Genomic DNA, 26975 nt, shown 5'->3' with positions numbered 1-26975 from the left:
CTATATAAGCATGAACACTCCCAGTCACACCAATAACTGCGCACTGAGGATGTCACCTCAACATTTCCAAGCTCAGTGAACACCATAACATCAAAGAAATAAATAATACTAAGAACATGAGTTGTAGAGCCTTTGAAAATGACTCCATAGGTCTTGTTTAATGATCTATTCAGTGTTGAGGTGAGTGATGTCACATGTGGGGTAAGTTGTAAAATGAATGATCAGACGTTCACTGGTCAACTAGTTACACACAGACACTTCGTCTCCAACTCGGCTGCGACAGGGGACGGTCACTGCTTTATCTCAGATATCCCAGAACTGAAGCCAGATAGGTCACTGATAAAATATTGCCCAATGTTAGACTGAAAGCAGGCACTCAGAAAGGACAGATCTCTCACTGAACCCATGAGTAAGGAAAGGCTTGGAGCCACAGTAACAGCTGAGTTCCTCAAACATTTTGTGTGCGTTGCTTCTGGTTTCCAGCATTAGCAGATTTTCTCGTGTTTATGATCTTATGCCTCTTTATGATTTTATACACCTGTAAGATCACCCTTCGTATTGTGTAAATGTGGATAACTTCATTCACCTTGACACTCAACTGACTCTACAACCTGCAGGCTCACCTTCAAGTTCTTTACAACTCAAGTGGTTCTTTATTCACTTGTTATATTGTTTGCATGACTTGTTCTGTTTTTGCAAATTGATGTTTGTCAGTCTTTGTGCTGTGGGGGCTTTTCTCGCCGTTTCTATGGTGTTTCTTTGTTTTGTGGCCGCCTGCAAGAAGATAATCCCGAGGTTTCATATGGTATACATACTTTGATAATGGTCTATGAAGGCAGGAGAATGGAGTTGAGAAGGAAGTGGGTCAGCCATTATGAAATGGTGTAGCAGATTCGATGGGCCAAATGGCCTGATTCCACTCCTACGTCTTTGGTCTTATGCTTTATAATAAATCTACTTTTAACTATGAAGTTCTCAATATTAGTTATTCACTTCTTTTTATTCTTTGCACAATTTGTCTTCTTTTACACATTGCTCTGTCAGATTTTTAAGTTTTTTTTTCATAAATTCTATTGTAGTTCTTTACTTTCTTGTAAATGCCTGCAAGAAAATGAATCTCAAGGTAGTGATATACAGTTACTTTAATAATAAACTTACTCTGAGTGGGTGGGAGTGAGGAAAGGGGTTTGTTTTCTGTTGATGTTTGTCACAGAGTCACAGAGAACTAACTCCAGCACAGCACAGGCCCTGCTGTTTGTGTTGTTCTGCTGAACATAATGAGCAAGCTATGTTGGTGCCAGAACGTGGCGGCACTTAGGTTGTGTTGGAGGTTCATGCAAATGATGCCTTTCTCTGTATGTTTCGATGTAGATGAGATAAATAAATGGATCTGAATCTTCTCCTACACTCCAAGGGAAAGAAGTCCTAGCCTGCTTAACTGCTCTCAGGCCCTTCATTCCTCACAACATCCCTGTCAAGCGAGACACAAAAAGCACTGGGGAAACTCAGCAGGTCAGGCAGCCTTTGTTGGGGGAAATGAACAGTCTACATTTCAGATCAAGACTCTTGTGTTATGTTTACTCTGGAGTGTTGGAGGCTGGGGAGAGACCAGGCAGAAGTTTATAAAACTACATCACAGACACATGGACAGAGCACACAGTCTTCTTTTCCCCACTGAGCTGAAAGAGAGAAAAATTAAAGGGAGATATGAGGGGAATTTCTTTTATACACAAAGCGATAGGGAAAATACCTGTCTTACTGAGTATATGTTCATGCTCTTCTGCAGTTACAGCCCATCCATTTCAAACTCTCCGTAAGCTCTAGAGACTGCTGTGCTTGAAAATCCGCAGTTTCTGAAATGCTCAAACTACCCCGTCTGGCACCAACAAACAACTCACAATCAAAGTCTCTTACGTCACATTTCTTCTCCATTCTGATATTTGGTCTGAACAGCAACTAAAGCTCGTAACAATGTCTGCGTGCTTTTAGGCATTGAGTTGCTGCCACATGATTGGCAGATTAGATATTTGCATTAACAAGCGGGGGTACTGGTGTATCTAGTAAAGTGACTGCAGAGTGCAGATCAGCCGTGATGGAATGGTGGGGCAGAATGCATGGGATGATTGGCCAAATTCTGCTCCTATATCTTACAGTATGGTCTTATGGATGCCTGGAACAGGTAACCAGGGAAGGAGTAGAAGCATGAATATGTGGAAACGGTGGGATATTTTCATTTAATTCAGCACCATTTTCATCACAAGCATAGTGGGTAAAGAGCCTGTTCTTGGAGTAAACTCTGTCTATGTATGTAATCGACAGTCTCTCAGAAAAACCACAGGGAGATTCAGGAGAAGTTCTTTTCACCCAGCGGGTGAGGAGAACGTAGAGCTGAATCCCAAGGGGAGTGGACGGTGTCGATACATTTATAGAAACATAGGAACACAGAAATCTACAACACATTACAGGCCCTTCAGCCCACAATGTTGTACAGACCATGTTGTACTAGAAACTGTCTAGAATTTCGCTATCATATAGCCCTCTATTTTTCTAAGCTCCATGTACCTATCTAAGAGTCTCTTAAAAGACCCTATTGTATCCACCTCTACAACTGTTGCTGGTAGTGCATTCCGCGCACCCACCACTCTCTATGTGGAAAATTTACTTCTAACAACCCCTTGTACCTATTTCCATGCACCTTAAAACTATGCCCTTCATGTTAATCATTTCAGCTCTGGGGAAAAGCCTCTGGCTATTCACATGATCAATGGCCCTCATCATCTTATACACCTCTATCAGGTCACCTCTCATCCTCCATTGCTCCAAGGAGAAAAAGCCGAGTTCATTCAACCTATTCTCATAAAGTACACCCTCCAATCCAGGCAACATCCTTGTAAATCTCCTCTGCACTCTCTCTCTAGTATCCACATCCTTCCTGTAGTGAGGTGACCAGAACTGAGCACAGTACTCCAAGTGGGGTCTGACCAGGGTCTTATGTAACTGTAACATTACCTCACGGCTCTTGAACTCAATCCCACAGTTGATGAATGCCAACACACCGTACGCCTTCTTAACTACACTGTCAACCTGCACAGCAGCTTTGAGTGTCCTATGGACTCGGACCCCAAGATCCCTCTGATCCTCCACACTGCCAAGAGTCTTACTATTAATATTATATTCTGTCTTCAAATTTGACCTACTGAAATGAACCACTTCACACTAGTCTGAGTTGAACTCCATCTCCCACTTCTCAGCCCAGTTCTGCATCCTAGCAATGTCATGATGTAAGCTCTGATAACCATCCAAACTATCCACGATACCCCCAATTTTTGTGTTGTCAGCAAACTTACTAATCCATTCTTTTACTTCTTCATCCAAGTAATTTATAAAAATCCCAGAACAGATCCTGTGGAACACCATTGGTCACCAGCCTCCATATGAAGGCAGATTGGACACACATCGGAGGTGGGGAGAGAACAGAAGGTGACACCGATAGATTGTGATGAGGGAAGAGGAAGTAAGTTCTGGTGAGGCATAGCATGAGCTAGTTGAGCAGAATGGCCTATTTCTGTGTACATGCTGTGTTATTGGATGTGTCAAGGTGACGGATGATAAGGGGAGACAATGGTGTGGAGCCATAAATGTTAGTGTGTGTGTGTGTGTGTGTGTGTGTGTGTGTGTGTGTGTGTGTGTGTGTGTGTGTGTGTGTGTGTGTGTGTGTGTGTGTGTGTGTGTGTGTGTGTGTGTCTCTCTCTCTCTCTGGGGGGCTGTGAGAGCCAGGGTGGGAACTCTCTATGCCGACTCTGTCCTTGAAGCCCAGACCTGGATGGAAAGCCACCTTTCCCAGCAGACAAACGTACACACATCGATCCGTGTCATCGAGAAGGCTGCCAAGATCAATGACATTGCAACCTGTCTTTGTCAGCGTTCCTAACGCGCTAAGCAACCCCCCCACCCCCACCCCCAGGCACTGCCTGTAGCTTCACACCAACTCTGACCCCTGTCCCTATAAGGAGACATAAGATCATCCATCCAGACAGGGGAACAGAGAGGAAGTGGGCAGCCACAGAGGGAGAAAAAGGGATTTTCACAGAGGGGAAAAGAGCAGTGGGCCGTGGGTTTAGTCACAGAGAGAGAGGAGAGAGAGGCGGACAATGGGTGTAGAGAGAGAGAGAGAGGAAGGGAGAGAGGTGGGCAGCGGGTATAGACAGAGAGAGAGGTGGACAGTGGGTGTAGAGAGAGGTGGGTAGTGGGTGTAGACAGAGGGAGGGATGGGGAGGGGGTGCAGACACAGGGAGAGAAGTATTAGAACAGACAGAAAGAGAATGGGGCAGACATGAAGGGAGAGAGAATGGGGCAGACAGAGAGAGAAGATGAAAGAGGGAGAGAGAGAGAGGGAAAGAGGGTGAGAGATTGGGGGCAGACAGAGGGGCGGGGAAAACAGTTGGAAGAGAGAGTGGATCCAACAGAGAGAGGAAGACAGTGGGAGAGAGAGCTGGAAGTTTGTGGGGAAAGATGTGGAGATGAAGAATAAGATCTGTGAGGAATTACTGAGTTTTATGCCTTGGCAGCTGACGCCCATCTACAGCGGAGAACATTTCCGAGGTGGGTCACCTTACCTACTCGGAGCTTCCGATCAATATCGACCCAACATCTATCACTGGTGTGACAGTTGTTCTCTCTCCACCCACCTTCTACCAAACATTCCTGAATGCTTACTACAAACAAATTCAGTCACGTCCAACAGTTACTGACAGGTGAGTTATCCAGGAACACACTCTCATTCACTTTGAAATGATCTGAAACAGGAGGGGGAGGGGGAGAGGGGAAGAGAGAGGGAGGGGGAAGGAGGGGAGAGAGATAGAGGGAGCAAAGGGGAGAGTGTGAGAGAGAGGGGAGGAAAGGAGTAAGGGAGAAGAAAGAGAAGAGGTAGAGAGGGAAATAGATGGGGAGAGAGAGAGAATGAGTGTGTGAGATTGAGGAGAGAGAGGGGAGAGGGAGGGGAAGTAGAGGAGGGAGGGGGAGGGAGAGGAGGGAAGGGAAGATGGAGAGGGGGAGGGAGAGAGATTGAGGGAGATAGAGAGACAAAGGTAAAGAGCAAGAGAGAGAGAAAGAATGCAAGATACAGACAGAGGGAGAGGGAGATAGACATACACACAGAGGGGGAGATAGGGAGAGAGTGTAAGAAGAAGAGGAAGGGGAGAGGGAGGGGTAGAAGGAGGAGGAGAGGAAGAGGGGGAGGGGAGAAAGGGAGAGAGATGGAGGGAGAAAGGGAGACAAAGATGCAGAAAAAGAGAGAGAAAGCAAGAGACAGAGATGAAGAGATAGACACATACACAGGCATCAAACAGAAAGAGAGACAGACAGAAAGATGGGGAGAACATAAACACTCTGACCATAAGCTCCAGTGAACAACACAGCTTCACTTCCATCAACACCAATGCTTTGAGAGCTCCCGATGAGTGCATGGGTTTTCTCCCACGTCCCAAAGGCGTACAGGGTCAGTGGGTTAAGTGGATCCTGCCAGTTGCTCCTGTAGTATGGATGAGTGGTAGAAACTGGGGGGAGTTGTTGCAAATGTAGGAGGTTTAAAAAAACATGTGATTAATGTAGAATTGTTGTAAGATCACAATATCATAATATATAGGAGCAGAATTGGGCCATTTGGCCCATCGAGTCTGCTCTGCCATTCCATCATGGCTGACTAATTATCCCTCTCAATCCTACACTCCTGCCTTCTCCCCCTAACCTTTGGCGCCCTATCAACATACGCTTTAAGTAGGTGGTGGTCAATGACAAGTACAGGCTCAGTGGGCCGAATGGCCTGCTTCCATACAATTCCAGTAGGCTAACAGCACCTCTATTTCCACAGGGGGCCAAGGAAATTTGGATGTCACTGTTGATCCTCACCAATTTTTACAGAAAACATCCTCAAACAGCTGGATTCAAGATTGAAGACTGTTCAACGTCATTTCCATACACAAGTGTAAAGGAGAATGAAGTCATTGTTCTCCAGATCCAATGGAGCACAAAAAAAGATAAAGAACACAATAATAGACAATAAGTACACAAGTTAATATACAGAGATTGTATGTCTATAAAGTGACACTAGGCACAGGAGTGTCTGTACATCAGGTGACTCTGACAGGAAATTATAAAGTAGTGGTGGGTGGGGGTGGGTTAGTGGGTGGAGGTGTTGATCAGCCTCACTACTTGGGGAAAGCAACTGTTTTTGGGTCTGGTAGTCCTGGTGTGGATGCTACATAACCTCTTCCCTGATGGGAGTGGGACAAACAGTCTGTGAGCAGGGTGGGTGGGATCCTTCATGATGTTACTGACCCCTCTCTGGCACCTTTCTGTATATACAGTAAGCCTTTGATGGCAGTGATGTGCCTTTGTGCCAGGCAGTTTTGATTACCCATTGTAGCATTTTTGTGTATTTATTTATTGAGATTCAGTGCATAATAGGCCCTACTGGCCCTTTGAGTCACACCACCCAGTAATCCTCCAACTTAATCCTATTCACGGAACAATTTGCAATGACCAATCAACCTACCAACCGGTAGGTCTTTGGACTGTGGGAGGAAACCAGAGCACCCAGAGGAAACCCACGCAGAACATACAAACTGCTTACAGGCAGCAGCAGGAATTGAAACCAGATAGCCCGAGGGGAAGGCTTTGTGCTAACCTCTATGCTTCCGGGTCACCCCATGTGTTGCTCCTGCATCCAGCACCTACAGAATCTCCGGTGTCATAGAAACTATCTGCATGGTTTGGTAGCTGCTCTGCGCATGACTGCGAGTAACTGCAGGGAGCCATGAACACTAGTCAGTCCATCGCAATAGTCCGTCTACCTTCTACTGCAACACACACAAGATGCTGGAGGAACTCAGCAGGCCAGGCAGCGGCTATGGAAAAGAGTAAAAGAAGGGTCCCGATTCGAAGTGTCGACTGGTTACTCTTTTCCATAGATGCTGCCTGGCCTGCTGAGGGTTCAGAGAGAGGAGCAGTTGACTGGGTGGAGGGATCTGGGGGGGGAAGAAGGAAGCTGGAGGGTAGGGTGGATAGAGGGTAGAGCAAAAGTGGGGTGTCAAGGCTGGGGGGGGGGGGTGCAGAAAAGATCCAGGGTATGCAAGAAGCTAGAGAGGCCATTGAAAGAGGGGAAAGCTGAAGAAGAGGGGAGGGGTGGAAATAGGCCAATAAAGCAGGGGGAGTGGAGGACGGGGGGGAGGGGAGAGGGAAGTCAGGAAAGGGGCAAGAACTGGAAGCGTAGGAGTGAGATAGACATCAGAGCAGCCTCTCAGGCTGACAGGAAAGTTCATTAACTTCGCTACAGGAGGCTGTTGACAATCCCTTCAGTAAACAAGACCCAAGGCTCTAGAAATACCCCTTCCCCTCTCTGACTCAATTCCCTCCTGTTACACCTTGTTTGACCAAGCTCTTGGTACCTGCCCTAATAACCCCGTAGTTAGGGGAGCATTAAAATCTGTCAAGTTAACGGCTCAGTGAAGGAGCCAGTGTGCTAGTAAATAGTTTGTGTGTTGAAGGTGGAATTGGTTTATTGATATTACATTTACCATGATACAGTGAAAAGCTTGTCTTGCATACTGTTCATACAGATCAGATTATTACACAGGGCAGTGAGATAGAACAAGGTAAAACAATAATAATGCAGAATGAAGTGTAAAAGCTACAGTGAGAGTGCAGTGCAGGTAAATGTGCAAGGAAGTGCAAGATCACAACGAGGTAGATTGTGAGGCCAGGGTTCAGCGGTCTGTTCAAAAGTCTGATAACAGTGGGTAGTGTAGGAGCACGGGAATGAATTGGCATTAGAATTGGTTTAACCTTAAAGGTTCATTTGCAGGTTGAGATCGAAAGGACTAGAATATCAAAGCAAAAAATGGATGTTGAGGCTTTATAGAGCACTGGTGAAGCCTCACTCAGAGTACTGTGAGCAGTTTTGGGCCCCTTATCCGAGAAAGGATGTGCTGACATCGGAGAGGGTTCAAAAGAAGTTCACGAAAATGATTCTGGGTTTGGAAGGCATATGAGGAGCATTTGCTGGCTCTGGGCCTGTATTCACTAGAATTCAGAAGGATGAGGGGGGGATTTCATTAAGCACTATCAAATGTTGAAAGGCCCAGACGGAGTGGATTTGGAGAGGATATTTCAATAGTGGGTGAGTCGAGGACCAGGGGGTGCAGACTTAGAATACAGGGATGCCCCTTTAGAATGGAGATGAGGAGGAATTTCTTTAACCAGAAAAGATGATGAATCTGTGGAATTCATTGCCTCAGATGACTGAGGAGGCCAAGTCATTGAGTGTATTTAAGGTGGAGGTTGATACATCATTGATAAGGTTGCAGGAAGAAGGCAGGAGAATTGGGGTTGAACAGGAAATGGATCAGCCATGATCAAACAGCAGAGGAAGCTTGATGGGCCAAATGGCCTTATTCTGCCCCGATGTCTGATGGTTTATTATTGTCACATGTACCAAGATACAGTGGAAACACTTGTCTTGGACAATGTTTATACAAATGCCTTGGGTCTTGTTTACTGAAGGAACTGCACCCTAGGATTCTGAAAGAGGTAGTGCAAGAGATTATGGAGGCATTGGTAATGATCTTCCAGGAATCATTGGACTCTAGCATTGTGCCAAAGGACTGGAAAACTGCAAATGTCACTCCACTCTGTAAGAAAGGAGGGAGGCAGCAGAAAGGAAATTACAGACCAATTAGCCTGACCTCAGTGGTTGGGAAGATGTTAGAGTCAATTGTTAAGGATGAAGTGATTGAGTACTTGGTGACACAGGACAAGATAGTACAAAGTCAGCATGGTTTCCTTCAGGGAAAATCCTGCCTGACAATCTTGTTGGAATTCTTTGAGGAGATTACAGGCAGGGTAGATAAAGATGGTGCAGTGGATGTTGTATATTTGGACTTTCAGAAGGCCTTTGACAAGGTGCCACATGTGAGGTTGCTTCCCAAGTTAAGAGCTCATGGTATTACAGGAAAGTTGCTAACATGGTTAGAGCATTGGCTGATTGGAAGACAGCAGCGAGTGGGAATAAAAGGATCCTTTTCTGGTTGGCTGCAAATGACTAGTGGTGTTCCGCAGGGGTCAGTGTTGGGACCACTTCTTTTTATGGGATATATCAATGATTTAGATGATTGAATAGATGGCTTTGTTGTCAAGTTTGCAGATGATAAGAAGATTTGTGGAGGGGCAGGAAGTGTTGAGGAAACAGGCAGGATGCAGAAGGACTTAGACAGATTAGGAGAATGGACAAGAAAGTGGCAATTTTTTTTATTATTACGTAGTTCAGTCTAGTTTTTTGTACTGTGTCATGTAACACCATGGTCCTGAAAAACTTTGTCTCATTTTTACTATGTATTGTACCAGCAGTTATGGTCGAAATGACAATAAAAGTTGACTTGACTTGACTTGACAATGTTGGAAAATGCATGATCTTGCACTTTGGTAATAGAAATAAATGTGCGGACTATTTTCTAAATGGGGAGAAAATGCAAAACTCTGTGATGTAAAGGGGCATGGGAGTCCTAGTGCAGAACACACTAAAGGTTAATTTGCTGGTTGAGTCGGTGGTGAGGAAGGCAAAAGCAATGCTAGCGTTCATTTCAAGACGTCTAGAATACAGGAGCAGGGATGTGATGATGAGGCTTTATAAGGCACTGGTGAGGCCTCACCTTGAGTATTGTGAACAGTTTTGGGCTCCTCATCTAAGAAAAGATGTGCAGGCATTCAAGAGGGTTCACAGGAGGTTCCCAAGGATGATTCCAGGAATGAAAGGGTTATCATAGAAACATGGAAAATAGGTGCGGGAGTAGGCCATTCGGCCCTTCAAGCCTGCACCGCCATTCAGTATGATCATGGCTGATCATCCAACTCAGAACCCTGTACCTGCTTTCGCTCCATACCCCCGATCCCTTTAGCCACAAGGGCCATATCTAACCTCCTCTTAAATATAGCCAATGACCAATGAACCGGCCTCAACTGTTTCCTGTGGCAGAGAATTCCACAGATTCACCACTCTCTGTGTGAAGAAGTTTTTCCTCATCTCGGTCCTAAAAGGCTTCCCCTTTATCCTTAAACTGTGACCCCTCGTTCTGGACTTCCCCAACATCGGAAACAATCTTCCTGCATCTAGCCTGTCCAATCCCTTTAGAATTTTATACGTTTCAATAAGATCCCCCCCTCAATCTTCTAAATTCCAGTGAGTATAAGCCTAGTCGATCCAGTCTTTCTTCATATGAAAGTCTTGCCATCCCAGGAATCAATCTGGTGAACCTTCTCTGTACTCCCTCTATGGCAAGAGTGTCTTTCCTCAGATTAGGGGACCAAAACTGCACACGATACTCTAGGTGCGGACTCATCAAGGCCTTGTACAACTGCAGTAGAACCTCCCTGCTCCTGTACTCAAATCCTTTTGCTATGAATGTCAACATACCATTTGCCTTTTTCACCGCCTGCTGTACCTGCATGCCCACCTTCAATGACTGGTATACAGTGACACCCAGGTCTCGTTGCACCTCCCCTTTTCCTAATCGGCCACCATTCAGATAATAATCTGTTTTCCTGTTCTTGCAACCAAAGTGGATAACCTCACATTTATCCACATTAAATTGCATCTGCCATGAATTTGCCCACTCACCTAACCTATCCAAGTCACCCTGCATCCTCTTAGCATCCTCCTCACAGCTAACACCGCCGCCCAGCTTCATGTCATCCGCAAACTTGGAGATGCTGCATTTAATTCCCTCGTCTAAATCATTAATATATATTGTAAACAACTGGGGTCCCAGCACTGAGCCTTGCGGTACCCCACTAGTCACTGCCTGCCATTCTGATAAGGTCCCGTTTACTCCCACTCTTTGCTTCCTGTCTGCCAACCAATTCTCTATCCACATCAATACCATACCCCCAATACCGTGTGCTTTAAGTCTGTACACTAATCTCCTGTGTGGGACCTTGTCAAAAGCCTTTTGAAAATCTAAATATACCACATCCACTGGCTCTTCCCTATCCACTCTACTAGTTACATCTTCAAAAAAATTCTGTAAGATTCATCAGACATGATTTTCCTTTCACAAATCCATGCTGACTTTGTCCGATGATTTCACCTCTTTCCAAATGTGCTGTTATCACATCTTTGATAACCGACTCTAGCATTTTCCCCACCACCGATGTCAGACTAACCGGTCTATAATTCCCCGGTTTTTCTCTCCCTCCTTTTTTAAAACGTTAGCCACCATCCAATCCTCAGGAACTAATCCAGAATCTAAGGAGTTTTGAAAAATTATCACTAATGCATCCACTATTTCTTGGGCTACTTCCTTAAGCACTCTGGGATGCAGACCATCTGGCCCTGGGGATTTATCTGCCTTTAATCCCTTCAATTTACCTAACACCACTTCCCTACTAACATGTATTTCCCTCAGTTCCTCCATCTCACTAGACCCTCGGTCCCCTACTATTTCTGGAAGATTATTTATGTCCTCCTTAGTGAAGACAGAACCAAAGTAGTTATTCAATTGGTCTGCCATGTCCTTGTTCCCCATGATCAATTCACCTATTTCTGACTATAAGGGACCTACATTTGTCTTGACCAATCTTTTTCCTTTCACATATCTATAAAAGCTTTTACAGTCAGTTTTTATGTCCCCTGCCAGCTTTCTCTCATAATCTTTTCTCCCTTTCCTAATTAAATTATCATGTGAGGAACATTTGATGAGAGGTGACCTGATAGAGGTGTACAAGATGATGAGAAGCATTAATCGTGTGGATAGTCAGAGACTTTTTGCCAGGGCTAAAATGGCTAGCGCAAGAGGGCACAGTTTTTAAGGTGTTTGGAAGTAGGTACAGAGTAGATGTCAGGGGTAAGTTTTTTATGCAGAGAGCCATGAGTGTGTGGAATGGGCCGCTGGAGTTGATGGTGAAGGCGGATATGATAAGGTCTTTCAAGAGATTCCTTAAATAGAGGGCTATAGGTAACCCTAGGTAATTTCTAAGGTAAGGACATGTTCGGCGCAGCTTTGTGGCAAAAGGGCCTGTATTGTGCTGTAGGTTTTCTATGTTTCTATGTCTATGATTAAATGGTGGAGCAGATGATGGGCCAAATGGCCTAATTCTGCTCCTATGTCTTATGGTTTTAAATTAACTCATTATCCAGTGCATTGAGGTAGAACAAGATAAAAAAAATAACAGAATGCAGAATAAAGTGTAACAGCTACAGAGAAAGGGCAGTGGAGATCACTCAATAAGTGCAAGATCATTCCTACACAGGGGTCTGTCCTTCTCCACACCCCCCGACCCCACCAACCCACTATATCGAGGGAACAGTTTAGAATTTTGTACAAAACTTAAAATCAGAATCAGGTTTCAAATCACTGGCATGTCTTGAAATTGTTTTATTTTTGCATTATTGTACATTGCAGTACGTAATTTAAAACTATAAATCACAGAAGAAATATGTGTTTATAAAACATTTAATTAAATAAGTACTGCAAAAAGAGAGCAAAAAAACTTCTGAGGTTGAGTAAATGGGTTCTAGTGCGATTTCCAATTAGCCAGCAGATTTTTTTAAAGTATCAAAATAAACATTATTCATCATAAAAATATGGCAAGAATAAACCATCCAATGCTTTTTCACTTTTACATTCATAGTCAAAGCTTTAACACAGTTGCCCATGGGAGTAACACAGAGGGTCCGGTACACAATGTGAAGTCTGTGATTCACCGCCCTCAGCCCCTTCACCAGTCCACCTCCCAGGATCAGCTGGATTCCCAGTCATGTGATCCACCTCCCGTGACCCTTCACCTAATCTTTTCCAGCTCCCACTGCCGGAAGCAAACAGGAATCGCCTCAACTACCACTAAATGCTTGTAAACTCTTTGTTACTGTAGCACAGGGGCCAACACACTCTGGGTAAGCAAGCGAGATTTACACTCCCTGTCGTCAAGAATTATTGAAACTCATTTGCACAAGGAGTGATCTTGATTACTCTTTTTGATGACCTGCACTGCACTTTCTCTGGAGCTGTTGCTCTTTAAGTTAAGCACAAGTTAATTTTATTGGCATTCAACCATATGCATGTATATCACCAAATGAAACAATGTTCCTCCGGACCAAGATACACAGCACAGTACATTAAATTCACACACACAAAACACGTAAAATAATATTACCACAAATAAATTAACATATAATAACTTGCTTTTACATCACAAGTTAAAAAGTAAACAGTATAATGACATTTGGCATGTCATGAGACCTGGGTGGCGGCTTGGCATTCAGTAGTCTACGGCCTGGGGGAAGAAGCTGTTTCCCATTGTTGTTTTACCTCGTATTGTGCTACCTCACTGCACTGTGTAATGATCTGATCTGTACGAACAGCTTGCAAGACAAACTTTCAAGTTTAACTTTATCGTCATCTGACTATGCAAATATACAACCAAATGAAACAATGTTCATCCGGACCACGGTGCACCCACAAATCATATATCACTCACCGCACATAAATCTAAATATTACCACAAATACATTAATAAAATATAATTCAGAATGCATGTAGAGTGCAGCACAGGTAAACAGTGAACAGCTCGCTGTCCTAGTGACGAGACCTTGGTGATTTCACTGTACATTTGACAATGGGAAAAAAACTAATATTTTTCATATATGATGCTGTCTGGCCTCCTGCGTTCCACCAGCATTTTGTGTGTGTTGCTAACATTTTCCAATAGTTCTTTAATACAATTCAAAGACAAAACAAATTTATTATCAAAGTATGTATATGCCACTATATTCTAACATAAGAGTAATTTTCTTGCAGGCATTTACAGTTTGACGTGTGGTAGAGAGCATGCTGACATACCGATTGACAGTGTGGTATTCGATCTGGAGCAAGACCGATCACAAAGCGCTCCAGCAGGTGATTAAGGCAGCTCAGCACATCACTGAGACTCAAGTACCGGACCTGGAGACAATCTACAACTCTCGATGCTCGTAACGTAATTAAAGACCCATCGTATCCCAGACACTGTCTGTTCAATCTCCTGCCACCTGGTAGGAGACACAGAAACATCTTAGCCAAGACACTAAGACTGAAAAACAGCTTCTTCCCAAGGGCTGCTGTGCAGTTGAATAGTGCTACACCCTGGCTTGTCAATGGGTTTTGAGTGTTATTGACTATCAAAGTCACTTGTTCTGTGTAAATACAGAATTTTTTAAATTAAGCCGTACTGCATGCATTGTAAATATGTGGCTTGCACAGACTGGAGAAGCACCACAATCTCACTGTCCTGAGCAATGGCAATAAAGTTTTGTTCTGTTCTTTTCTATTCAACATTAGAATTTATGAAAAACTTAGATAAACAAAGACTGACAACCAATGTACAAAAGAAGACAAATCATACAAACTCATAAATGAAATCACACCTTACTATGAATACAAGCCTGATCCAGTTTTAGAGTCAGAATACCACAAATTATATTATGACCAATCTATCATTACAGATAGGACAACCCATAATAGCCGTCCGGATATAATAATACAGCATAAGCAAGCAAGAACAACTTACTTAACAGATAAATCTATTTCAAACACACATAACTTACAGAAATCAATCAGTGAAAAATACCAGATATATGCTGAATTAAAGAGGAAATTGAAAGACTTTGTAACATGAATAGGGTATACGTTGTCCAGAGTACATAGTAATATCCTCAGCTGGTAACATCCTAAAGTCACTACACAATAGCTTTAAACAATTAGACTTACACAGTAATATCTGTGTTAAGGATCAAAAAGCCACAATACTAAACACCACGAGAATAGTCCGAAAGTTCCTAGCAATTGAAAAATGAGCGTGCTTGGCTATGCCTGTACCTCTGGTTTTACCAGCTTGAGCAGAGAAAAAAATAAATAATAATAATAGTAAATAGATAAATAAATAACATTGAGAACATGAGTTCTCAGTATTGGGTACCATGGTACTGTACCGGTTAGGACAATGCTATTACAGCTCCGGGTGTTCCAGAGTTCGGAGGTCAATTCTTGTGCCGTTCTGTAAGGAGTCTCCCCATGAAATGAGTGGGCTTCCTCCGGTTTCCTCCAAAGATATACCAGTAGGTTAACTGGTCATTGTAAATTGTCCCGTGACTAGGTTAGGGTTAATTGGGTTTGCCGGGGATAGCTGAGGCGGTGCGGCTCGAAGGGCCTACCCCACACTGTATTGCTGAATCAATGAAATAAAGAGCAGAGACTTTGAAAGCGAGTCCATAGGTTGTGGACTCAGTTTGGCGTTAGTCTCCAGACCTCACAATCCACCTCACTCTGATCTTGTACTTCATTGTTTACCTGCAATGCATTATCTCAGGAGATTTGACACTTCATTCTGCATTCTGTTATTGTTCTACCTTGTCTACCACAGTGCACTGTGTAATGATTTGATCTATGTAAACAGTATGCAAAAAAGCTTTTCACCGTATCTAGGATCAGAGACAATAATGGCAAACCAACCTATATCGCTCCAAACCTTTCCAGTAGGGTACCTGTACAAATTCCTTTTAAATGTTGTTAATAAACCTTTGCCATGTGCACCCAAATATCCTGCTTAGTGCTATGCCCACTATTTATCTAAAAATTAAAGCTTGATTTGTCGCATGTACCTTGAAGCTTAAAGTGAAATGTGTCATTTGTGTCAGCAACAATCACAGTCCGAGGATGTGCTGGGGGCAGCCCGCAAGTGTCACCAGGCCTCCGATGCCAACGGAGCATGTCCACTACTTACTAACCCTAACTTGTACATCTTTGGAATGTGGGAGGAAACCAGAGCACCCGGAGGAAACCACGTGGTCTTAGAGAGAACAGACACCTCCTTACAGACAGTGGCAAGAATTAAACACTGATTGCTGAAGCTGTAATAACGCTACACTAACCTCTACGCTGCTATACTGTCCAATCTAACTAACCTCACCTACTTAGACATGGGCCATATCCCTCCTTTCCTTTCCCTGAATATCCATGTTTCTGTCCAAATACCTCATCAAGTACCATAGGACATCACAGTACGGTTGTGGTTAGTGCATTGGAGTTCGGAGTTCAATTTGTGAGCACCTGCAAGGAGTTCCTATGTCCTCCCAGCGAGTGCACGGGTTTCCACTGGGTGCTCGGGGTTCCTCCCACATTCTGGTTAGTAGGTTAGTTTGTAAATTGTCCTGTAATTAGGCTAGGGTTAAGTATAGGTGGGTTTCTGGGCAGCACAGCTCGTAAGGCTGTAAGAGACTGTTCCACTTGGCTCTCTAAATGAAATAAAATAAAATAAATATTTATCAGAATCGTAGCAACCCTGACGGAAATACTTGCCGATCAGTGATGAGACCTCATATTGAAGCAAGTGAGGCACCGACTTCTCCCAAAATCTTATGCCAGGAGCATTCTCTCCACTGGTCTTCCCTCTTAACCAAAAGTATTTTATGTAACTGCTCCATACTCTATACAATGGGCTGCACTAATTCCAGCTGCCCAACTTCCCTCCTTAACTATCTAAAGGAGGCGCTGCCTCAAAAAGGCAACATCCATCATCAAAGATTGCCACCATCCGAGTGTGAAGATGTGGCATCTACTCACAGTGACATCGAGCAGGAGGTACAGAAGCCTAAAGTCCCACACTACCAGGTTCAAGAACGGAGACTTCCCTTCAACCGGCCACCATAACCCTTATCACTACCTCAGTCAAACAAAAGAAACAGGAGCAGAAATAGGCTAGCTGGCCCGTCGGGCCTGCTCCGCCACTCAATGCGCTGATCTGGCCGTAGACTCAGCTCCATCTACCTACCTTTTCTCCGGGGAGGAGATTATGTAGCATCCATGCCAGGACCACCAGACTCAAAAGAGGTGACCTGATAGAGGCGTACAAGATGATGAGAGGCATTGATCGCGTGGATAGTCAGCGGCTTTTTCCCAGGGCTGAAACGGTTGCCACAAGAGGACACAGGTTTAAGGTGCTGGGGAGTAGATACAGAGGAGATGTCAGGGGTAAGTTTTTTATTCAGAGAGTGGTAAGTGTGTGGAATGGGCAGATACGATAGGGTCTTTTAAGAGACTTTTAGATAGGTACATGGAGATTAGTAAAATAGAGGGCTATGGGTAAGCCTAGTAATTTCTAAGGTAGGGACATGTTCGGCACAACTTTGTGTGCCAAAGGGCCTGTATTGCGCTGTAGGTTTTCTATGTTTCTAAAAACAGTTATTTTCCCCAAGCAATAAGGCTGATCAACATCTCCACCCACTAACCCACCCCTTCACACCCCAACCACCACTACTTTATAATTTCCCATCAGACACTTTTGTGCCTAGCATCACTTTATAGATTGACGCAATCAATCTATATATGTAAATTATCTTGTGTATCTATATAATTTTTTTTATTATTGTGTCCTTTATCTTATTGTGTTCTTTTTTGTTGCTGCATTAGATCGGAGTAACAACTATTTTATTCTCCTTTATACTTGTGTACTATAAATGACATTAAACAAGCTCCCCTACTATGCAAAACTCTGTTATTAAATATATTTAATGGGGTAGCCTTTACTACTTCCCTGGGCAGAGAATTCCACAGGGAAAATCTATTCTTCCTCATCTCCATCCTAAATCTAATCCTCTGAATCTCGAGGCTTGTGTCCCCTAGTTCCAAGCTCACGTATCAGTGAAAACAACTTTCCTGCCTCTATCCTACCTCTCCCTCTCATAATTTTATCTGCTTCTGTACGTTTGCCTTTCATTGTCCTGAATTCCAGTCCCAGGCAACTCAATCTCTCGTCGTGGGCTAACACCCTCCGGAATCAACCTGGTGAACCTCCTCTGCACATTAACACCACGATTGCTTTTGCACTCCAGTGGACTATTTTTGTTCTACTGTGCTATTTTTGTATGGTCATGTTGTTTAATTTATGTTTTTAGAGCAATATACATTAGAACATTACAGCACGGTACAGGGCTGCAACATTACCTCGCGTCTCTTGTACTCAATTTCCCACTAATGAAGGCCAACACACCACACGCCTTCTGAATCACCCTATCAACTTTTGCGGTAACTTTGAGGGATCTACAGACGTGGACTTACAAGATTCATCTGTTCCTCCACACTGCTAAGAATCCTGCCATTAACCCTGTAATCAGCCTTCAAATTTGACCTTCCAAAGTGAGTCATTTTAAAGTTCAACGTCACTTATTATCAAAACATGTATAGTTTTTTTAAACAACCTTGAGATTTGTCTCCTTACAGGCAGCCACAAAACAAAGAAACTAAAAACTCATTTAAAAAGGCCATTAAATGTACAATTTGTAGAGAGAGAAAAAAAAAGTTGTGCGGACTTGAAGTTTTATGAAAGGCATGAAGACAGGCATCACTGCAGCTCGAGCAGGCCACGGCCTCAGTTCAGCGCAGAGCTGAGCAAACATCATGGAATCACTGACCTGAAACCAAGTGTCACTGCAGCTCGAGCAGGCCACGGCCTCAGTTCAGCGCAGAGCTGAGCAAACATCACAGAACCACTGACGTGAAACCAAGTGTCACTGCAGCTCGAGCAGACCACAGCCTCAGTTCAGTGCAGAGCTGAGTAAACATCATGGAATCACTGACCTGAAACCAAGTGTCACTGCAGCTCGAGCAGACCACAGCCTCAGTTCAGTGCAGAGCTGAGTAAACATTACAGAGCAGCAAGTAGAACCACCCTGTCCCTTGCCTCTGGTCCCGATACCCTAACCACACTTTTCCAGGTTGAACTCCACCTGCCACATCTCAACACAGCCCTGCGTCCTCTCAATGTTCTGTTGCAATCTACGACAGCCTTCTATACTGTCCACAACACCACTAGCTTTCGTGCCATCTGCTTACAATACCTTCGTGTCACCTTACTAACCCACCTTTTACTTCCTTGATAAAAATCACACAGAGCTTTTCATGGGAATGCTGTCGTTACTTATTATTTGCAGAAAGACTTCGGAACAGGTCCCTCCCACCCCTCAAACTGTGCCCCCAACAAACCATCCATTCAACCTGAGCCCAATCACTGGACAATTTACAATGACAAATAAAACCTACTAACCCGTGCGTCTTTGGAGTGTGGGAGGAAATCCATGTGCACACAGGAAAAGCAGGCAAGCTTCTTACCGATGACATTGAAATTGAATTCTGAACTCCTGGACCCTAAGATGTAATAGTGTTGTGCTAACTGCTGATGCTATCCTGTCTCTCTAATGCTCTCTGCCTGTGATGCACCTATGCACACAGGGACCTGTGCATCCGACAATGAACGCAACTTCGCCCTTAATGAGCACTGGGACACCCTGAGTTTGAGAAGGACGCTATAGAAAGGCAAGACATTGTATATTATCATTTAAGAGACTGGAGCAAACCTACAAGGAATGCTGCCACAAGAAAGCAGCATCTATCATCAAGGACACACAAGAGAAAATCTGCAAATCCTGAAAATCCAAGCAACACACACAAAATCTGGAGGAACTCAGCAGGACAGGCAGCAGCTCTGGAAAAAGTACCATCGACGTTTTGGCCCGAGACCCTTCCGCAGAACTGCGGGAAAAAGAAGATGAGTCTTTGATCATCAAGGACCCTGAACCATCCAGGCCATGCTCTCTTCTCACTGTGACCATCAGGAAGGAGGTACAGAAGCCTCAACTCATACCACCAGGTTCAGGAACAGCTATTACCCGACAACCACCAGGCTCTTGAAGCAGAGGGGATAACTTCACTCACCTCAACACTGAACTGATTCCACAACCTATGGACTCACTTTTAAGGACTCTACAGCTCCTGTTGTCGATATTTATTGCTTATTTATTTATATTAATATATTCATTTTGTACTTGCACAGTTTGCTGATTTTGCATGTTGTTTGTTTGTCTTTATGATAGATAGATAGATAGATAGATAGATAGATAGATAGATAGATAGATAGATAGATAGATAGATAGATAGATAGATAGATAGATAGATAGATAGATACTTTATTCATCCCCATGGGGAAATTCAACTTTTTTTCCAATGTCCCATACACTTGTTGTAGCAAAACTAATTACATACAATACTTAACTCAGTAAAAAAAATATGATATGCATCTAAATCACTATCTCAAAAAGCATTAATAATAGCTTTTAAAAAGTTCTTAAGTCCTGGCGGTTGAATTGTAAAGCCTAATGGCATTGGGGAGTATTGACCTCTTCATCCTGTCTGAGGAGCATTGCATCGATAGTAACCTGTCACTGAAACTGCTTCTCTGTCTCTGGATGGTGCTATGTAGAGGATGTTCAGAGTTTTCCATAATTGACCGTAGCCTACTCAGCGCCCTTCGCTCAGCTACCGATGTTAAACTCTCCAGTGTGTGGTTTTTCATTGATTCTATTGTGTTTCCTTGTATTTACAGTGAATGCCCACAGGAAAATGAATCTCAGGGTTGTAAATGGCGACACATATGCACTTTGAGAATAAATTTGCTTTGAACTTTTGTATGTGGGAACACAGAGGATGACTGATGTGAACAATGTTGACGAAGGCTCTGCCATGCAAATGAAGACAAAATTACTAAGTACACAACAGAGCCAAGGCACCTGCAGGCTCATCAATCTACCCACTGATTATCCTCGGCTTTCATTTCCACAGCAGTTTATTAGTACTCCCACTCTTGAACCAAGAGTCATAGAGTTATAGAACTACAAAGCACAGGAACAGGCCGTTTGGCCCAACTAGTCCATGCCAAACCATTAATCTGCCTAGTCCCATCGACCTGCACCCAGACCACAGCCCTCTACACCCTTCCCATCCATGGACCCAGCCAAACTCCTCTTAAATGTTGAAATCAAACCTGCACCCACCACTTCCACTGGCAGCTCATTCCAGATTCTCACCACCCTCCGTGTGAAGAAATGCCCCCTCAAAGTTCAAAGTAAATTTATTATCAAAATACACATATGTCACCACACACAACCCTGAGATTAATTTTCTTGTGGGCATACTCAATAAATCTATAGAATAACAACTATAACAGATTCAATGAAAGACTGCCCAACATGGGCATTCAACCAGAGTGCAGAAGACAATAGACTGTGCAAATACAAAAAGTATTAATATTACATAAATAAGCAATAATTAATGAGAACGTGTGATGAAGAGTCCTTGAAAGTGAGTCCCTTGGATGTGGGAACATTTCAATGATGGGGTGCGTGAGGCTGAGTGAAGTTTTCCCCTCTGGTTCAAGAGCCTGATGGCTGAGGGGTAATAACTGTTCCCGAACCTGGTGGTGTGAGCCCAGTTCCCCTTAACCCATGACCTCTAGTTGTAGTCCCACCCAAGCTCAGTGGAAAAAGCCTGCTTCCATTTACCCTATCTATACCCCATAAATTTCTTTACCTCCATCAAATCTCCCCTCATTCTGCTACACGCCAGGGAATAAAATCCTAAACTATTCAACCGTACCCTATAGGATGGCACAGTAGAATTGTGGTTAGCAGAGGCGACTCTGATTCTCTTCCCTCCTCTGTCTGTAAGGAGTTTGTACATTCTCCCCGTGACCACATGGGTTTCTTCCGAGTGCTCCGGTTTCCTCCCACAGTCCAAAGATGTATCAGTTGGTAGGTTAATTGGTCATTGTAAATTGTCCTGTGTTAGGCTAGGATTCACATCAGTGGATAGCTGGGGGGGCATGGCTCAAAGGCTAGAAGGGCCTATTCTGCACTGCATCTCAATAAAATAACTCAGATCCTGCTTCAACCTTACGGCTTTCAACCACGACCACCCACATCTCAGCTACAGGGTGCATTGTTTGGTAACCGCAGCCTTGCAGAACAACAACTTTGCCATACAATGGCTAATGCCATGGCAGGGTTGCACCTCGGTGCACATCGCTGCAGTGCAAAATTACCTCACAAAGTGGCAAACTTTACAATAGGACCATGGTACGGTAGTGTAGCGATCAGCTCAGTGCCATCACAGAGCCAGTAACCCAGGTTCAATCCCCGCCACTTCCTGAAAGGAATTTATATATTCTCCCCATGAGCATGTGGATTTCCTCCCACAGCCCAAAGATGCAGGTTAATTGGTCATTGAAATGGCTAGTGATTAGGCTAGGGTTACACAGATGGTTGCTGGGCAGCGCAGCTCACTGAGCCAAAAGGGCCTGTTCCACATGGTATCATTAAATAAATGAAGACACAGGAGCAAATTAGGCCACTCGGCCCATCAAGTCTGTTCTGCCCTTTGATCATGGCTAAGATCTAGGCCAGTTAATTAAAAAATACAAATCATACCTGTCTCAAAATAATGTCAATTTATTGTGCTATCTCCATTTAGCAATAGATTGGATTTTGATAAAATAATTAAATATCTCACAAGTGAACAAATGTTGGACAATGCAATTAAGATGAGCTTTTTTTATGTAAACTGAATAACAAGAAATAGAAACATTAGTTATTCCTTTGTTCTGATACTCAGTAAAATGATTTCCCTCAGCATCCCTAACTTACATTAACTCCTTCATGGAATAGAGGCACCCAGGAGTACAGTACACTACTGTGTGAAAGTCCTAGGCACATAGATATATATAGGGTGTCTAACACTTTTGCACAATTCTGTATTTATCAATGTGGACAAGAGAGTGAGTATGAAAACCTGGCGGGAGCAAAGGGTGTTGGGAATGGGGAGGTGGAGCGCCGTGGGAGGGGTGTGGGACAGGTGGCAAAGAAAGGGTGGCAGGGAGCGGGGGTATTGTGGGTGCAGACACACTCAGCCCTGAGACACCAGGAAAGGTCACTTGATTCCAAACAATTGGTTTAATGATCATTACAGAATGTCTCACTGGTGCTTCCCACTCCCTCCCCTCTCCCTTCCCCTTTTCTCAACCATGATTCCCCTCTCCCTGCCCCCTTCCCACTCTCAGCCCACAATAGAGACCCAGATCAGAATCAGGTTTATCATCGCTCACATCATGAAATTTGTTTTTTTTTGCGACAGCAGTACAGTGCAATACATAAAATTACTACAGTACTGTGCAAAAGTCTTAGGCACCCTAGCTATAAATATATGTGCCTAAGACTTTGCACAGTATGTACACGGTTCCCTGAAGTGTCCGCTAGACATAAGATCAGAATGAGGTCATTCAGCCTACTGAGTCTGCTCTCCCTTTCTATCATGGCTGATTTATTATCCCTCTCAACTCCATTGTCCTGCCTTCTCTCTTTAACCTTTCACACCCTGACTAATCAAGAACCTATCAACCTCTGCTTTAAATATACACAATGACTTGGCCCCACAGCTGCACTTGACAACAAATTCCACAGATTCACCACTCTCCAGCTAAAGAAACTCCTCCTCATCTCCTCTCTAAATGGACGCCCCTCTTATCTGAGGCTGTGCTCTCTGGTCCTAGACTTCCCCACTATTGGAAATGTCCTCGCCACATCCATACTGTGCAGATGGATCATCTGTGCACGTGTTGAGAAACACAAGTTTAAAAACATTGTTTATTTATTTACAGTGTTTATCCCCGCATACATTCCGTGCGAGAGAGTCTGAAATTCTTAGGCAGCGATCTGTGGGCGGCACGGTAGCCTAGTAGCTAGAGTTACACTGCAACAGCGCCAGCAACTCAGGTTCAATTCCCGCTGCTGTCTGTAAGGAGTTTGTATGTTTTCCCCAGGACCGTGTGGGTTTCCTCTGGGTGCTCCAGTTCCCTCCCACATTGTACAAGTTAGCAGCTAATTGATCACATAAGTGTAATTAAACAGAATGGACCCATTGGGCAGAAGAGCCTGTTACTGTGATGCATCTCTAATAAAAAAAACAGTTCTGTAAGAGCAAATGCCATGAACCCAAACAACCTTAACAGAAGAATCATCTTCCATTCCGGCAACGGTTAGCATGGCATTATCACGGTTCGAGACGGCAGAGTTCAGAGTTCATTTCCAACGCTGCGTATAAAAAGTTTGTACATTCTTCCCGTGAACACGTGGGCTTCCTCCAGCCCGTTTCCTTCCACAGTCTGAAGACGTGCAGGTTAATAGGTCATTGTAAATTGTCCTGTGATTAGGCTAGGCTGAAATAAAGGGCTGCTGGATGGTGCGGTTCATTGGGCCAGAAGGGCCTGTTCCACACTGCATCTCTAAATAAATAATTAAAAAGACTAACATTAATATCCCTCCTGCTTCTTAAAGGTAGCAGTTTCACAGCAAATTAAAGACCCCGATATGTCAACTTAAAAATAAAATCAGAAAACAGCAGAGAATAGAGTGAGGAAAGATCTGATCACGGTTTCCAAGATTATCAGACACATAGATAGAGGAGACAGCCACTATCTCTTCCTCAGGGTCAAAATGTCAAATACTGGAGGGCATGCATTGAATGTGAGGAGAGGGGGAAGGTTTAAAAGAGATGTGTGGGATAAGTTGTTTTTCTACAGAGAGCAGTGGGTGTTTGGAATGTGCTGACAAGGGCATTGGTGGAGGCAAATATGATAAGAAACATTTCAGAGGCTCTTCGATAGGCACATGAATGTGCTTGGAATGGAGGGATGTGGACCTCACGTAGGCAGGAGGGATTAGTTTAGTTAGAAGTTTAACTGCTGGCTTAATTAGTTCAGCACAGCAACGTGGCCCAAAGGGTTTCTGTCCCCTTCCGCTCCAGTCCTGAAGAAGGTCCCGGCTGACAACGTTGATTGTTTGTTTGTTTCCACGGATGCTGCCAAACCTGCTGAGTTCCTCCAACATTTTGTGCATCTTGCTCTAGATTTCCAGCATCTGCAGAATATTTATTTCAGATTCTGAAAACAGACTTGCAGTCTTTGCTTTATCCTCAATGGTTCTGCTGAGGAGAGAGTGAAGAGCACAACACTCCTTGGTGTGCACATAACGGACGATCTAACCTGGATCCACAACCCTTCCTCGCTATTCAAGAAAGCGCAGCAGCATCTACATTTTCTGAGGAGATTGAGGTGTGAAAGTCTCCCCGCCCGTTCTAATAACTTTCTAGAGGAATCCCATCGAGAGTGTCCTGTCTGTCTGCATCATTACGCGGTAGGGAAGCAGCATGATTTTGGACCACAAGGCCCTACGGAGGATAGTAAAAACTGCCAAGAGGGTCACTGGGGTCTCCCTCCCTCCTATTTGTGACATTTACTAGGAGCATTATAGATGAAGGGCCCAAAGCATTGTGGAGGATCCCCACAATCTCTCTGACCCAGTCCCGTCAGGAAGGAGGTACAGGAGCATCAGGACTAGGCCTGCCAGACTGGGTAACAGTTTCTTCCCCCAGACTAATGAATACCCTGCCACCTCTGAGCTTTCGTCATTAGGACAGAGCTGTTTACTGTGCACTACATGCATTTTGAACTTTACGATATGTCATTAACTTATTTATAGTCTAATATTTTGGTTTATGTGCTGTGTGTGACATATGTCTTGTGGGTGCACCATGGTCCAGAGGAACATTGCTTCATTTGATTGTATACATGTACAGTCAGACAACAATAAACTTGAGCTTCTTTTCACATCAGATTAGATACTGTACTCATGCCTTCAAAGCAGGATTTGAACTCTCAACCTTCTGACCGAAGCAGGAAGAGTGACACCATTGCCTCTAGTCAGAGGTCCCATTTGACTGTGTGTTCTGTGCAGTACTGAATGAGACGATTCAGCCGCCTTGGCTCACATCGCTGTTTATATTCAACACAATCTCACTCTGTTCTCTCCTCCCATCCCTGTTTAGCCAGTTTGGAGAGAGCACTCCCTCCCTTGATATCAATAAGATTGAAAGAGCGCAGGGGAAACTTACAAAGATGTTGCCAAGGACTTGAGGACCTGAGTTATGGGAAAGGTTGACTAGGTTAGGACTTTATTCCCTGGAGTGTCAGAGAATGAGGGGAAATTTCATAGAGGTATACAAAATTATGAGGGGTATAGATGGGAAAAAACAGGCTTTTCCCACTGAACAAGTGAGACTAGAAATAGAGGTCATAGGTTAAAAGAGAAAGGCGATGTGTTTAAAGGGTACCTGAGGGGAATTTCTTTACTCAGAGGGTAGTGCAAGTGTAGAAAGAGCTGCCAGCAGAAGTAGGGGATCGTAAACACAAAGTACACTGCAGATGCTGTGGTCAAATCAAGATGTACAAACAAGCTGGATGAACTCAGCAGGTCGGGCAGCATCTGTTGAAAGGAGCAGTCAACGTTTCGGGCCGAGACCCTTCGTCAGAAGTAGGGGACGTTGCTTGATTTCAACAATTAAGAGATATTTGGATAGATACATAGATGAGAGGGTTATAGAGGGATATGGCCCAGTTGAGAGTCAATAGGACTAGGCAGATAACTGGTTCAGCACAGACTACAAGGACCATAGGGCCTGTTTCAATGCTGTGGTGCACTTTGACTTCCACTACTAATATTAATGAGATCATCACTCCACAAATAAAGAAGTCTCCCCTGAGCTTATTAGATTTATTAAGGAAGGCCTAATGTTTACATAACTCCCACATTCTACATGCAGTCTGTCAAAAGCTCCATCTTACCCTCCCCCAACCACCCACCCACCTTCTCAACTGTCAGCTTGTATTCCTTTCTTAGTGGGGTGGGGTGGGGAGGGAAAGAGGAGGATTCCCCATTCTGGATCCCCTCTTTTCTCCTCACCTGCCTATCACCTCCCTCTGGAGTCCCTCCTCCTTCCCTTTCTGCCATGGGTCACTCTCCTCTCCTATCAGGTTCCTCCTTCTTCAGCCCTTTACCTTTCCACCTATCACCTCCCAGTTGGCTGGCTGGTGGCGCAATGGCATCAGCGCTGGGCTCCGGAGCCACCCCCCCGCCTGCTTCCCATCCGTGCCAGGTTGAGTGTTGAGCTAGCCACTCAGCCTCATAAAAAAAACAAGGGTCGAGTCAGGAACGTTCATATTGTGATCTGGTT

At 44.1% G+C, this 26975-nt stretch overlaps 1 protein-coding gene across 4 annotated transcripts in view; it reads right to left on the bottom strand.

The window, feature by feature from the left end:
• LOC140727066 (glycerophosphodiester phosphodiesterase domain-containing protein 5-like) overlaps positions 1-26975 on the bottom strand; it is a 271585-nt gene that overhangs the window by 180884 nt on the left and 63726 nt on the right. The window contains exon 2 of one of the 4 annotated variants that reach the window (XM_073044292.1): positions 13890-14077. The exons of the other annotated variants lie outside the window; for them this stretch is intronic. The gene's annotated coding sequence lies outside the window, so the exon portion shown is untranslated. The remainder of the gene's footprint in view (positions 1-13889; positions 14078-26975) is intronic. 4 annotated transcript variants of the gene reach the window in all.

This window comes from Hemitrygon akajei, chromosome 4 (assembly GCF_048418815.1).
Source record: "Hemitrygon akajei chromosome 4, sHemAka1.3, whole genome shotgun sequence".
In the NCBI taxonomy this organism is placed as follows: Eukaryota; Metazoa; Chordata; class Chondrichthyes; order Myliobatiformes; family Dasyatidae; genus Hemitrygon; species Hemitrygon akajei.
This window is presented reverse-complemented; position numbering and strand designations above follow the sequence as displayed.